At 40.0% G+C, this 14,022-nt stretch overlaps 1 protein-coding gene across 13 annotated transcripts in view; it reads right to left on the minus strand.

Moving 5' to 3' along the window:
* LOC142107631 (galactoside alpha-(1,2)-fucosyltransferase 2-like) overlaps window positions 1-14,022 on the minus strand; it is a 211,236-nt gene that overhangs the window by 30,370 nt on the left and 166,844 nt on the right. Inside the window, exon 1 of one of the 13 annotated variants that reach the window (XM_075191180.1) lies at window positions 3,892-3,981. The exons of the other annotated variants lie outside the window; for them this stretch is intronic. The gene's annotated coding sequence lies outside the window, so the exon portion shown is untranslated. Of the gene's footprint in view, window positions 1-3,891; window positions 3,982-14,022 lie in introns of those variants that run through there. 13 annotated transcript variants of the gene reach the window in all.

The raw sequence follows: 14,022 nt of genomic DNA on the forward strand, positions 1-14,022 counted from the left end.
TGCTACACCTGTTTTTTTCAACCATAAGTCTAAATTAGAATATTAGGTGCTGTCTGTAGGTTTGTGCTTTGCGCTTTGTCCATCTATTTGTTTCCGCTGTGGTTAATGTGGGCATCTTACAATAGCATCTGCTTCTCGTGTTGCATCCTCCTGCATTTTCTTGTTAGCTTATGTTCTCACACTTCAAATGTTGTGGCTATTTTAAATGTCTTTTCTAGGTTAAGATCTAAGAGCAGTTTTTCCTATAACTCATTGTGTTGAGTCCCCATTAATATGTGATCTCTAATCATATCATCTGTACCTTTAAACATGCAGTCCTTTGTAATTAGTTTTAGCGCAATTTGTCTCATCTGAGTTGATGTCTTTTTTTTTTGAAGCTGTATTAGAATTTTTCAGTGGGGTTTGCAGTAAAGCTGGGTACACTCTGATGCAACTATCATGCAGATCACACGATAAACGACCACTTGGTCAGATATTGCAAGAGTGTGTACGCTCCCAAGTTCATGTTTTCTCGTAACAAAACACATCGCATGTGTTGATTTGGTTTTAAAACTTCCTATAAATCACCGTCAACGATGGATCGATGTCAAATTCTGAAGTGTGAACACACTCATGGCCAGCAGTGTAGGCAGATATCTGTAGAGTGCACAGTCACAATCTTTTCAGGAGATGTGATGAAAGATGAAGATCACAGATCTGAAGGTAAATTGTGTAGGTGTATACGCATGAATCGGCATTGTGATCGAGGTTTTCAGTACTTGGTAAAATCATTACAGAAATCGCATCTGACATAAAATGCAATAGTCTGTACCCAGCTTAAGTTTTAAATTTTGCCCATTAATAATGGACCTATTTATCATTAGGAGTAGTATAAGGCAGATTTTATATCGCTGCTTATAGTAGCAACAGAAAGTCTACAATTTATTAATAAAATATTAACGTAACTAACCGCTTCCCTGGCCTTGGTGGATATGTTCATGCGCGACCCGGCTTACACATTTGCACATACACAGTGGAACTGAAAGTCCAGACTTGGTATTTCAGTGAGTATAAATAAATACAATATTTAAATAGTGAGAAAAAAAAAGAAACAACATTTTTTTAAAGTGCTGCATGAAAAAATGCTTTATTCAAATGATAAAGCATTTTTTCATTCACAATTGTCTGACAAAAGCAGGATTGCGGTGTTAAACCCCTGATTGGTAGGAGCTTTAACTCCGTCGAAAATGGATTTTCTCTATTCAAAAAATAGAGCACTATGTCTGGTGTCCTTGGTCTGCTACAGACAGCTCACCACTAGCACCGTGACCTCTGTATATCACACCCTCTCTGCCCTATTGGTATAAGTACGTATGCTGCCTTGTGACTCCATTTGTCTGCAAATACCAACTGCAGCAGTTCCTTACATAATCATCAGCTATATATATAGCACCACTGATTGCGCAGCACAGTACAGAGAACTCATTCACATCACTCCATGCCCCATTGGAGCTTACAGTCTAAATTCCCTAACATACACATACAGACAGACAGACAGAGAGAGAGAGACTAGGGTCAATTTTGATAGCAGCCAATTAACCTACTAATATGTTTTTGGAGTGTGGGAGGAAACTAGAGCACCAGGAGGAAACCCACGCAAACACGTGGAGAAAATAAAAACTCCACATAGATAAGGCCAGGGTTGGGAATTGAACTCATGACTCCAGTGCTGTGAGGCAGAAGTGCTAACCGCTGAGCCACCGTGCTGCCCCAACATCTTCCCAGTTCTCTGAAATATGTCCTGTGTCTAGTTCGAGTGGAGGAATGTGTCTACCAATAACCGCCATGCCTTCCTGTGATATTGTGCGGACCACTGGTTCCTGGTATGTTTTATTGTACAGTCTCTTTGCACTGTATCTATTTATTCTGGGGGGGACAATCCCTATCTCTGGTGAAAACACCCGCCTTCATCTTATATCATACTTGTCAACTTGGGCAATAATATCTCCGGGAGGGTGCTCAGTCTTGGGGGTGTGGCCACGGGGGTCACGTTGTTAGGCCCCACCCCTGTCAAACTTTCAATATTGGCCTAACACATCAGGGGCGGGGCCAGGATGACCCATTGAGCCCCGCCCCCACTCTCTTCCCCAACGAAGAGTGCACAGTGCGGGAGGATTCTATGTTCTCCTGGGAGTCTGGCAGAACTCCCAAAATCTTGGGAGTTTCCCGGACATTCCGGAACAGTAGGCAACTATGCCTTATGCATCAAAGAGTCACCACTGGCTATAGTTGTGCTATCACCGGTGTGTAGCCATGCCGGCGATAAAATTCACCAGGTCTTGCCGGCGATAGCCTTATTATAAGGAAACCTATTTAACAACGATCTCAGTATGGCAATAACATAACAGAATGAACGAAAAATTCTTTATCATTTTTTCAACAGTCATTATTTTATAAATCATTTTAAAAAATATTAAATATTTTAATAGTTTTTAAAAAAAATTTTTTTGCTTTTAAACTAGTGGTCCTGAAAGTAATAAGAGAAAATCAGCCTTGTCACCATATAGTCATAGAACCCCTTATTATATCTGCATTTCATCAGAGCTTCTTTGTGCGACATCTACAACACAGCAACTATTGGAAAACAAAATGCCTATTTGGGGGAAGGATCTACTAAAGGTTGAATTGCTGAAAATAGTGATATAAATATCAAAACCAGTGAGATAAATAAAAAAAACCCTGCTCATCTGCACAACTTGCGATCGTATTTTCAACCATGCGTATATGACCCTTGCACTTGTGTTTTGAAATGCAGGTAGGGGCATTGACATGCAAGATCCCTGGAGACACACTTTAGTATTTTGGCTATGTAACATTTTCAAATGTTACTTACCATTCGTAAATGATGTTCTTATATAAGTCAGTTGCAAAACATATTTCTTGCAACAACCCAGCAGGCATCTATGACGCTAGAGTAAACCACCAATTCACAGTATTGTTTACAATGAAATACATAAAGACATTTACAAAAGGGGAAGGGCTGGCAAATTTTAGCCCAGGGGTGCAAGCCGTGACTCAGCAGCCTATTAAGAACATTTTAAAGAAAAAAAAAAATGCAGGTGGCCCAGTGACCCAGCCCAAAGTAGCCCAGTATGGGACCGGCGGGGAGGGGGCAAAAGCCCGCCTGTCCCTGATGTACAACTTATTACTAGCCACAATGGTTTCAATTTAACATCTAGATCAAGTCCATGGGCCTTTCAGCTCACATTCAAATAATAAAAATAATCCTAATTACCATAATCTTTCTAAATATGTAAGCTCATATCCTTATAAAACAATTACATACCATTTATCATATCATGTAAAATAGCACCTGAACTTTGTAACATGGACAGTACTAAAACAAGGAGTGGTTCTTATACTATACTGACTTCATTAAGACAATGTGTGAAACACTAAGCACACTATTCCACTGTCAACTACAACCTGTGCAAATGAGCACATTGTCTAGTTATAAATACAATATTAGGCATATCACACACCCTCTGCTCATATATCACTACTGCCACAGGTATCACAAGCTGAGTGCTCAATGTGTGTTAGAAAGATCTGCATCTTTTCCATGGAGACACGTAACCTTTTAATTCTCTTGTGATAACTGTGTAAGGAATGTTACATGATACTTAATTAAAGTCTAGGGATGTTATGAGCAATGGAGCAGTCTCAGCATCTGAAGTGATAAAACAGAACAACCCTGATTACTAATTAAGCAGACAACACAGACCACAATACAATATAGGTCGTGTTTCTATAATTCAGCCTACTTAGCTAGGTGGACCGTAGCCCTATAAATAACACCACAATCAGTCAACACTTATTAGAAGATAGGTAAAAAGATTGAAAACACCGTACCTCTCAGGATATATCTGGGAGCATTGTAGCTGCCTTGTTCCTAGACCATCTGTGTACCTGTGGGAAATGGCAGGTAGAAAGTCCTGACAGGTGTTCTCTTCTCGTCTAGAGATCAAGTCATAAAAATACGTGTGTGTGAGCTTATGGAGCTCCCTACTGGCACTAGGTGTTAAGCCCAGCAATTGCATGCTAGATATTGTTTCCATCAGTCAGTCACCTGAGCCGATATCATGTTTCAGTGTGTGTGTGTACAGCTTTCTGGTAGAACACCCATATTACTAGTTCTGTTGTCCTCGGAATGTTTAACGATCTATCCCCACTACTGATATTTTTTAGTGTTTTGCAGACCAGGTTTGAGGCAGCTGTCTAAAAGTGACAATTGCAACAAATACATGAACATAATGCATATATTATATATGTATTTATTATGATCCTAATGCTTTAACATGTAATGCAGCTCTCTGCATGGAAAGGACTGAGGTATATAGCCACTTGTATTATGTTTCATGTGATGAGCACACTTGAATGCTGCTTATAGAGTTTTAGTTCCACCAGAAGATGAAACATAAGGGCAGTGGAGACAGACCGGGCAGTGCCATAGGGATCAAAGATCTCTATGATTAGCTCTGTTCATGTTGGGGTCACTGTGGGATAACTGCAGCTAAACGTTGATGAGAGCTGTAGAAAATGTTGTAGTGAATATATACCCACAGAGAGGCAATCACACTACAAAGACTAAACTCCAACCCATATCAATTTTTAATCCCTGACATATTTTACAATTTAAGTTATGAGAATAATATCTATTAACATGCAATAGTGATAAATGAGTATTTTATCCTGCCTTCTATCTGTTCTACAAACTCATTTTTGGAGAAATGGTGCTGCCGTCTATGGAGGATGTTGTCTGCAATAATCTCACATCCATTGACAACCTATTCTTCTCCTCCTTGCCATTACTGAAACTTGGTTCTCCCCCTCTGATACTGCTTCCAATGCAGCTCTCTCTTATGGTGGTCTCTCCTTGACCCGGTGACCAACATGGTGGTGGACTAGGCTTCCTACTATACCCTGCCTGCTTCTTTCAAGCCATCCCATCAGAATCCACCCTCTCCTAGTCCTCCTTTGAAGTCCATAACTTCAGTATTTTCTTTTCATTCCACCGCCGCATCATTGTTATTTATCAGTCTCCCAATTCCTTGACAACTTTGCATTCTGGCTTTCTCACTTCCTTTCTACTGACTAATCTACTCTTATTCTACATCCCCATCAACAACTCTGCTGGTACTCTAGCTTCTAAGCTCATTACAATCACTTCCTCTTGTGGTCATCTTCCACCCATCGCGTTGGACACTCCATTAACCTTGTGTTCTCCCATCTCTGAGCCATCTCTAGCTTCCTCAACTTGGCTTGACCACAACCTCCTTTATTTCTACTTTACCTTTGCTCCTACACTCCCAAATTCATCCACACGCAGCAACACCGAAATTTCCTTGAAGCATTTGGAAACCCACCGTTATATTTGCCCTGAAAATCCTAAAGCTATGCCTAATTCACCTGGCTAAACATGTTTTAGTTATGTAAGACCAAGTTACTCTACTGTATTTTACATCAATTTGACATTCACCACCTTTACTAACAGTTATTATAACTAGAGATGCTCAGGCTCAGTTCCCCGAGAACCGAACACACCCAAACTTAGCAGATCCGAGTACCGAGCTGAGCCGGCTTGGTATTTTCGCGCGCCCTCGGAATTGAAAAGGAGGCAAAACGTCATTGTTATGTTGTTGGATCTTGGATATCACAAATTTTGGATTCTGTAAGTACCGCTCTTCATGAAGATCCAGCGCCATTTCACAGAGGGACACAGAAGGGTTAGCACAGTTCTTGGTAGTCTCTACTGCAGTTGGGCAGCATCATAGGTAGAAAAGAAATAGGAGGGGTAGCTTGTGTTCTTCAAAGTCTACAGTGACATTCAGTAGAGCTCCATTGCCCCATTGCTAATTGTCATTGCTGAAAGAGAAATAATAGGTCTGGCAGACTTGGTCTTCTAGATCTGGAGACACATTGTACTGTGTTATATAGGTAAAACACAAAGAGGAGAGCTCCATTACTCCATTGCTAATTGTCATTGCTGAAATAGAAATAATAGGGCGGGCAGGATTGGTCTTCTAAATCTGCAGTCACATTGTACTGTGTTATATAGGTAAAACACAAAGAGGAGTGCTCCATTGCTAATTGTCACTGCTGAAATAGAAATAATAGAGCTGGCAGTGTTGTTCTCAATCTGCAGTCACATTGTACTGTGTTATCAAAATGGATTCACAGCAGTACACAGAAGTCCAGGAGCACCAAGCAGCTGCTGGCACCAGTCATGATGATAGTAATCCCTCTAGTGATCTGCTAAAGCCTATGTTAAAGTGCATAGTGTTTTTAAGTCAAGGAAACAAAAATGTAATAAAACACCTCTCACCTTAGTCAAAAAAAAAGACCTGTAACTATCAACATCCAAAGAATGGTGGAGGATTATTTTAAATTTTTTGAACGGTATAAAGACAACAGTTTTATTAACAAAAAACAACGTTGCTTGCAGAAGTAATGTAAGCATGGATGTCTAAATAGACGTGTATATGTATTACCTTCCACTTTGCTGCTGTTTCATCAGTATTGCACAAAGTGTTTGTAATCTGCACGTTACGTCAAAGGTACCTAACTATATTATAATTTTTGGGGAATTGGGGCTGATTCAAAGCTCAGTGATGAACTTGCTTTTTGCTGTGAACTACAATTGCTATTTGTAGTGCATTGTCTGACACCCTGGATTGGTCTGGGTCTGATAAAAGCATACATCCCAGAGGGGGGGGTGGGGGTTTCAGCACTTGTCGCCATATATTAGCTGTAGAATTACCACAGTTATCCAAGGAACGGGTGGAGCGATCAAATGAACTATAACTGATTTCATGATCCAAGGATAATTCCATCTTGCACCACTTTTCTTTTCTGCCACTGCTGTGTGGCAATGTTTCCTAGATGTGCTATGAAGTGCCGTGCGTTTGTGTCATTGCTCTGTCGCTTAGCATCCAGCCAGGTCGCTGCAGTCTTTGTTGGAAAGTGTCTGAAAATAATATTGTGACCTGTGAGGTGGTCAAAATTGACTGCAAATGACTTGAAATTAGTGTTATTAAGGTTAATAATAATGTAGGGTGTGTAAAAAAAGCAAAACTATGTGATTTTACCCCACAAAAAATAGGGATTTTAGAAAAAAATCGAGATCCAAAACCAAAACCAAAACACGCAAGGGCGATTTTGCCAAAATCAAAATCAAAACACAAAGTTAATCCAGATCCAAAACCAAAACACGGGGGTCAGTGAACATCTCTAATTATAACTTGCTTTAAACTCATACCTGATTGATCATCTTCTCATTTACAATTTCATCAATTATTTGAACAGATATTATTTCTACAGAGATTGCAGCAATATAATATCTTGTCTTATATCACCTGGGTTATTACCTCTGTAGATAAAGAAACATATATGTCTTTTTAGAAATCTGAAGATGTTTCCCTTTTTTACAACTTGTAGATTCCTTTCCCTTGGTATATAGTAATTCATTCAAAACGTTGCTCTAGGCATGAACGTCTTTATGGTAAAGACTCAGTGCAATTTAAAGGAGTGTAACAGGATCTCTTCATTTTAGAGGAGCATACGTGATATGCTATATGAGGAACACAATACATTTGTTTTATCTTTTGTTATTTGAACCTTTTCCATATGAATAGCAGCAAGGGGCAGAAACCAATGTTTGGTTTAATTTGTTGTTCACTATGACCTCGGGGTAGATAATAACTAAAACAGTCACTCATATTATTTATCTAAGCTCTTAGATCTCCACCAAAAAACTAAAGCAACAATGCACTTTTTCAAACCTGCAGTTTAGTAAATATACCCCATAGTGTTTTCAATTGAAAACACTATGGGGTACTGTCATGTGCAAGCTAATGTTTAGGCATAAATCTGCAAATATATGTTTGTGAATTACTTCCTAGAAATAGTGTGACCTGGTTCTCTTAGAAGCTGTTAGATCAATGGGTTTTGTGGATGTTAAACCACCCAGGGGGGCTGGTAGATAAGGATAGCACCTTATACCATTTATGGCAGGATGGCAAATGTGAATGCCTTTGAGGAGATCTCTTGCAAGACAATGAAATCTCACACATGTTTGGGAGGCCCCAGACAGGCCGACTGCAGAGACTGGGTTGTATGTTAATGACAGATTCAAGCTGAATAAGGGCACAGAAAAAGATCATATCATTTTCTCCAATATCATACATACCAGAGGCATGTGTGGTATGCAGATGAAGGGAAACTTAGGACCTGTTGTGTGAAGGTAAAATCATGTTCGTAAACCATACTGTTGAAAAGTTAGGACGGTGTAAAGAAAACTTGACTTAGAGGTATTCAAACAGCCAAGTCATAAGACCCTAATTTGCATTCTCCCCTCCTGTTGGTTCTGACCTCACAGGGAAGGGGGCTGGGGGGCCCTGTAGCTTGACTTTAAAACTGTATTGAAAATGTAAATCTGGGTTCTTCTGAGGGAGTCAATTCAATATTGAAGAGGTCCCATTTTTCCTGCTTCTCCCGGCAACGGAAACTTGATTCTAAGTGAGGTATCAATTCTGTGTTTTATCATTTTTATTTTATAAGAAACAATTGCACTCTATTTGTATGTCATTTTATTATCTTTTTATCTTAAGCATTGTGGATGTATTTTCCATATTAAATTACACTTAATAAGTTCTAGTCTCTGTGTTCTTATGAATTCACGCGACAGTTTGGTCCAGACGCTACCTAATTGAAACTGTGCAAACCTTGTGGTTTAAGTGAACTCTGATTAAAGTAAATTGTGTTAGATTAATGCTAGGGAGAACCGAAGGCTTCCTAAATAAGAGTGTCAGCTCTTATCCGAACAAACCTTGGTGGTGGTAATTAGTATCGCAAAGCTAGTGTGTGGCATAGATAGGGAAGGATTTAATCATTTTAGACATACCAAGTGGTTGTTGTGTGGTTAACCCTGTGTCACATAAGCGTCACGCAGACTCAGGTGAGTGCTGTTCGTGACAGGTACTTTTAATAAACTGCAGGTTTGAAAAAGTGGAGATGTTGCTTATAGCAACCAATCAGATTCTAACTGTCATTTTGTAGAATGCACTAAGTAAATGAAAGCTAGAATCTGATTAGCTGCCATAGGCAACATCTCCACTATTTCAAACCCGCATACCCCCTATGCATCAAATAATGGAAAATGTGTATTAAAAAAACAGCCCTCCCCCATTAACTTCCCATTCACGCAGGGCATGGAAGAAAAGAAAGGAGTTGGCATGGGACAAGCTATCAGGGACCTTGGTGCATCTGATGTAATGGTCATCTGTGGTACAGTAAACTCACTTTCATTTTTTATATTAACTAACTGCACCCCACACAGAATTAAAGTTTTAGAAAAGCGCACGGAACTTTGAGTGTAGTTCCGACTGTATTCAAATTGAAGCTCATCACAAAATGCGTTGCCATTTGAATGTGGGTGTAAGTGCGCTCTGCCTATACAGTACTTGCCTTACATAGACAGTTCAAACAGAGAGCAGTATACACACAAGTCTATGTGCGGTATAAGGTCACATCAGAATGCATACAAGAAATATTATATTATAAAATAAAAGAACAACTGTTAACGGTATAATCATTATACAACAAAATGGAATTATTATATACTCCAGTGGATTCCAAACTTTTTCAGTTCAAGGCACCCTTAGGTTCTCCAAACATTTTTCAAGGCACCCCTAAGCCAAAATAATTACCAAGTAGTCCTCCGCCTTGCTTACCACTGGCCCTGGCCGAGGCACCCCTGTGGGATCGCCGAGGCATCCCAGTGAGCCTAGGCACACAGTTTGGGAACCACTAATATACTCTGTATACACAGCGCACAATTTTTCAGAGTGCTGGAAGGGAATTTCTGATCTTTACCTGGAATATTATCTTAAAGTACAAATATGAACAGCCCACTTTAAATCTCTTGTCACTGTATCTGTCTATCTAGACATTATAGGCCTGATTTAAATCGGAAAGCAACTTGCACGCAAGCTGCGGTTTAAAGAAAGGAGCACGAAACTTGAGTGCAGTTCCGAGCGTCTTCAAATCCAACCTCTCAAGATACATTTCAATTTGAATCTGGGTGTAAGTACGCTCTGTATACACGGTACTTGTTAACAGACAGAACAGAATGCAATATAAGGTCACATCAGAACTAGAGATGGGCGGGTCCGTTTCCCCGAGAACCGAACCCACCCGAACTTTGCCTATCCGAGTACCGAGCTGAGTAGCTCGGTACTCTCCCGCCCGCTCTGAATCCAAATCGAGGCCGAACGTCATTGTGACGTCGTCGGATCTCGGGGCTCGGTTCTCACGATACTTCAACATTATAAATACACGCCTCCACAGCAATCCATCGCCATTTGACAGAGGGAGAGAGCAGGGTGTAGTCACAGGCTGATTAGAGCAGGGACAGAGAATCCAATATTCTTCTTGCAATTGCTCTAACAAAAATCGCTAGAGAAGAGAGGAGGATAGAGGTTTTTTGTTTTTTTTTAATATTTGGCACTCCCCAGTGCTTTTGGGGTGTCCCACATAATTATGCATAAATATTTCTGGCTGTCAAAAGTCATATCTGTCAGCAGTATCTACCAAATAATTTTTAGCACTCCTCAGTGCTTTTGGGGTGTCCCCGATAATTGTGCATAAATATTTCTGGCTGTCAAAAGTCATATCTGTCAGCAGTGTCTACCAAATAATTTTTAGCACTCCTCGGTGCTTTTGGGGTGTCCCCCATAATTGTGCATAAATATTTCTGGCTGTCAAAAGTCATATCTGTCAGCAGTGTCTACCAAATAATTTTTAGCACTCCCCAGTGCTTTTGGGGTGTCCCTCAAAATTGTACATAAATATTTCTGGCTGTCAAAAGTCATATTTGTCAGCAGTATCTTACCAAATAATTTTTACCACTACAAGTGCTTTGCGCTCAGAATGGATTCAAAGCAGTCCACATATGATCAGAATGAGCAACCAGGTTCTGTCACCAGTCCTGATGTTAGTGTACCCAGTACGTCATCTGGGCAAGGCGATGTCAAACTACACAGTGTTTCAAAATCAGTCCAAAAAACCAAAACCCCAAAAAAATTTACTGTGTTGAAGCGAAAAAGAAGTGTTACTGAGCAAAAGTTAAGTGTCGATAAAAAAAAAATTGCCAACATGCCATTCTACACTCGCAGTGGCAAAGAGAGAATGGGCCTTCACCTTTGGCTATTAGTGGCAGATCCAAAAATGTTACCGAGCCTACAAGTGGTGCACAACTACTGTTACGCGTCAAAGCCGAGCTGCAAGATAACAGTAAGGCATTAGAGGATAATGTTTGCTCTGAATTAGAATTGACACCAATCCCTGTGGAGAGTCCATCCAACAGTGGGATGTCTAATCGTGAGCATTCTGTTAGTGTACCCATAAAGAGGGACCCTTTCAGCAGTTCTGCTGATGTGTGCCTGAACAGCCCGAGTGTAGCCAGTGATACACCAAGTGAGGATGTCTTTAGAAGAGATGTGGGGGAGATTTGGGTATCCGACGATGAGGATGCGGTTGATTGTGTAAGTCCTGCAGCAGTGTGGCACCAGTGGGAGCAGTTCTGGCACGTGAGGTTCTGGCACCAATATGCACTTTCCAAACACAAGCAGAGATGACGCAGGTGGCAGACCACAACAGTTTGACATCTGGGCTGGTTTGAAGTATTTGTCAAAAAATGTGTGACCTTGCCCATAACTGCAACCAATCCTACTATTAACATGCAAAGAATGGTGGAGGGCCTATCAGGGATTAAACTGTATTTTTCCTAATTTTCACTAATAATGTTTGGGTGTAATATACACCCAAAGACGAGTGCTCAATTGCTAAGAGTCATTGATGAAGAGGAAGACAAGCAGGCTTGTCTGTAGAATTTGCAGGCAAATTGTGCTGCGTTATATAGGTAACACCCAAAGAGAAGAGCTCCATTGCTCCATTGCTAATTGTAATTGCTGAAATAGAAATAATAGGGCTGACAGTCTTGGTCTAAATCTGCAGTTACATTTTATTGTACCATAGCTCACTGCGAGACAGGAGAGGTGGCAGGGTTTAGTGATAATCTTCCTCCAACAATACTAATTCATCCCACCATCATAGAAGTCTGTGTTATGATGTAATTGCCGATAATGGCCTTCCAATGGGAATGACTAGTTGATTTTAGGGCAGTGCTGTCACGATTTTTGGGCAATTCTTTTACAGCACAGCAAATATCAAAATGTGCATCACCACTGGGTGTCTTGGGAAAGCAATTTCTTTTACAACAAGCAGTTGCCAGAGAAACTAAAGGAGAAGTCGTCCCAACAAGATGTTGATAAGTCTGGGATCCTTGCAAAGAAAATTAAGTATTTAATCTACAATTAAAATATAGTTAGCACATTTACTTTGCTTTATTGCACACTATAATTTTCTGTAGCACCTTTTCAAAATGTATTATTAAGGCAATCACTTGACTCAAGCTAACCGTGTCTGCACTTTCTTCACAGGTAACTACTTCGCTGGACTAAAGTACATTCCCCTCTTCTTGCAGCTGCTGCATTCTCCTACATGCTGTTGCAGAAACCAGAAGTTGACCCTAAATATTTCTGGACACAAACAGCAAGTTGATAGTGTGTGCAAAACAGGAAATGTGATGGAAATCAACCCCGCTGTAATGCTTGACCAATATATGACATCCCTTAGTTTTTGGAACAGTTTGTCAGCTGTATGCCTCTTACTGAAGCCGCTGATACACAGAGTAGCCTACTTCTCAAAACTGTGGCGTACCTGGGTACATGCTGCTGCTGTCCATGCTGGGGAAGGCGAATGACCAACCCAGTGGGCTTTCACAGTCATATAATCTTTAGTTTGCCAAGTTCCGATTGTACACATATCTGTGGTTAAGTGTACAGTGGGTAGAATGCCATTTTGTCTTCCGATAATTAAATTTTTAGGAACTTTCCGGTACAGGAGAGAATTAGCTTTTCTAGTAAAATGGTATAGTGATGACATTTGCTAACAGGGACAAAACACCTCAATTAAATGTCTTAAACCAACTGTATTAATAGTGGACATTGGACGCAGATCTAATACTAGCATAGTACCCAGGGCGTCTGTGATCCGCTTTGCGACTGGGTGACAGGTTTCATTCTTGCTTCCTCTTGCAGAGGATTGTTTAACTGCCAATTGTTGGTTCAGGGGATATTGATTATGAAGGTGTTGGGGGGGAAGATTGCAGGTGCTGGGATGTAGATGAGAGAAGGGAGGTAGATTATGCTGGAATGCTTGTTGTTATTTTTTTTAACCGAAGTTTCTGATTTTCCCAACAGTTTTCCAAGAACTCGCTGAAAAATTACGAAACATGGATGAGGATCCCAGATGGTTAAGGTCCCTACCTCTACTGAGTGTGGCTTTAAAAACGCTACAAATGGATAGACAACTCTTGCCAGGATTTGTGTAAAAATAATTCCACACTTAAGAGGTGGATTTTTGGTCTTATGCCCAGGCATGACAATGGCCTTTTTGTTCTCACTGGCAAGAACTGCAGCAATTTTCTTTTTAAGTGTATGAAAATCATATTGTGACATAGGAGGTGTTCAAAATTAAATAAAAAATGACTGGAAATTAGTGTTACTGAGGTTAATAATAATAATGTAGCTACAAAATAATACCTAAATTATGTTATTTTAGCACCAATAAATGTAATTTTTTTAACAAATTGCAATACAAAACCAAACAAAACCAAAAACAAAACCAAAATACGCAAGGGCGGTTTCGCAAAACCAAAACCAAAACACGACGGTAATCCAGATCCAAAACCGAATCCAAAACCAAAACACGGGGGTCAGTGACCATCTCTAATCAGAACACATACAAAACAATGGATAATATGAAATAAATGAACACCTCTAAATAGTCTAATCATGTATTTTCTGTATTTTTTTACATTAAATAAAGATGCTTATAATGCAGACTGTACACACAATGCAT

The sequence above is a fragment of the Mixophyes fleayi genome, chromosome 11, assembly GCF_038048845.1.
Source record: "Mixophyes fleayi isolate aMixFle1 chromosome 11, aMixFle1.hap1, whole genome shotgun sequence".
In the NCBI taxonomy this organism is placed as follows: domain Eukaryota; kingdom Metazoa; phylum Chordata; class Amphibia; order Anura; family Limnodynastidae; genus Mixophyes; species Mixophyes fleayi.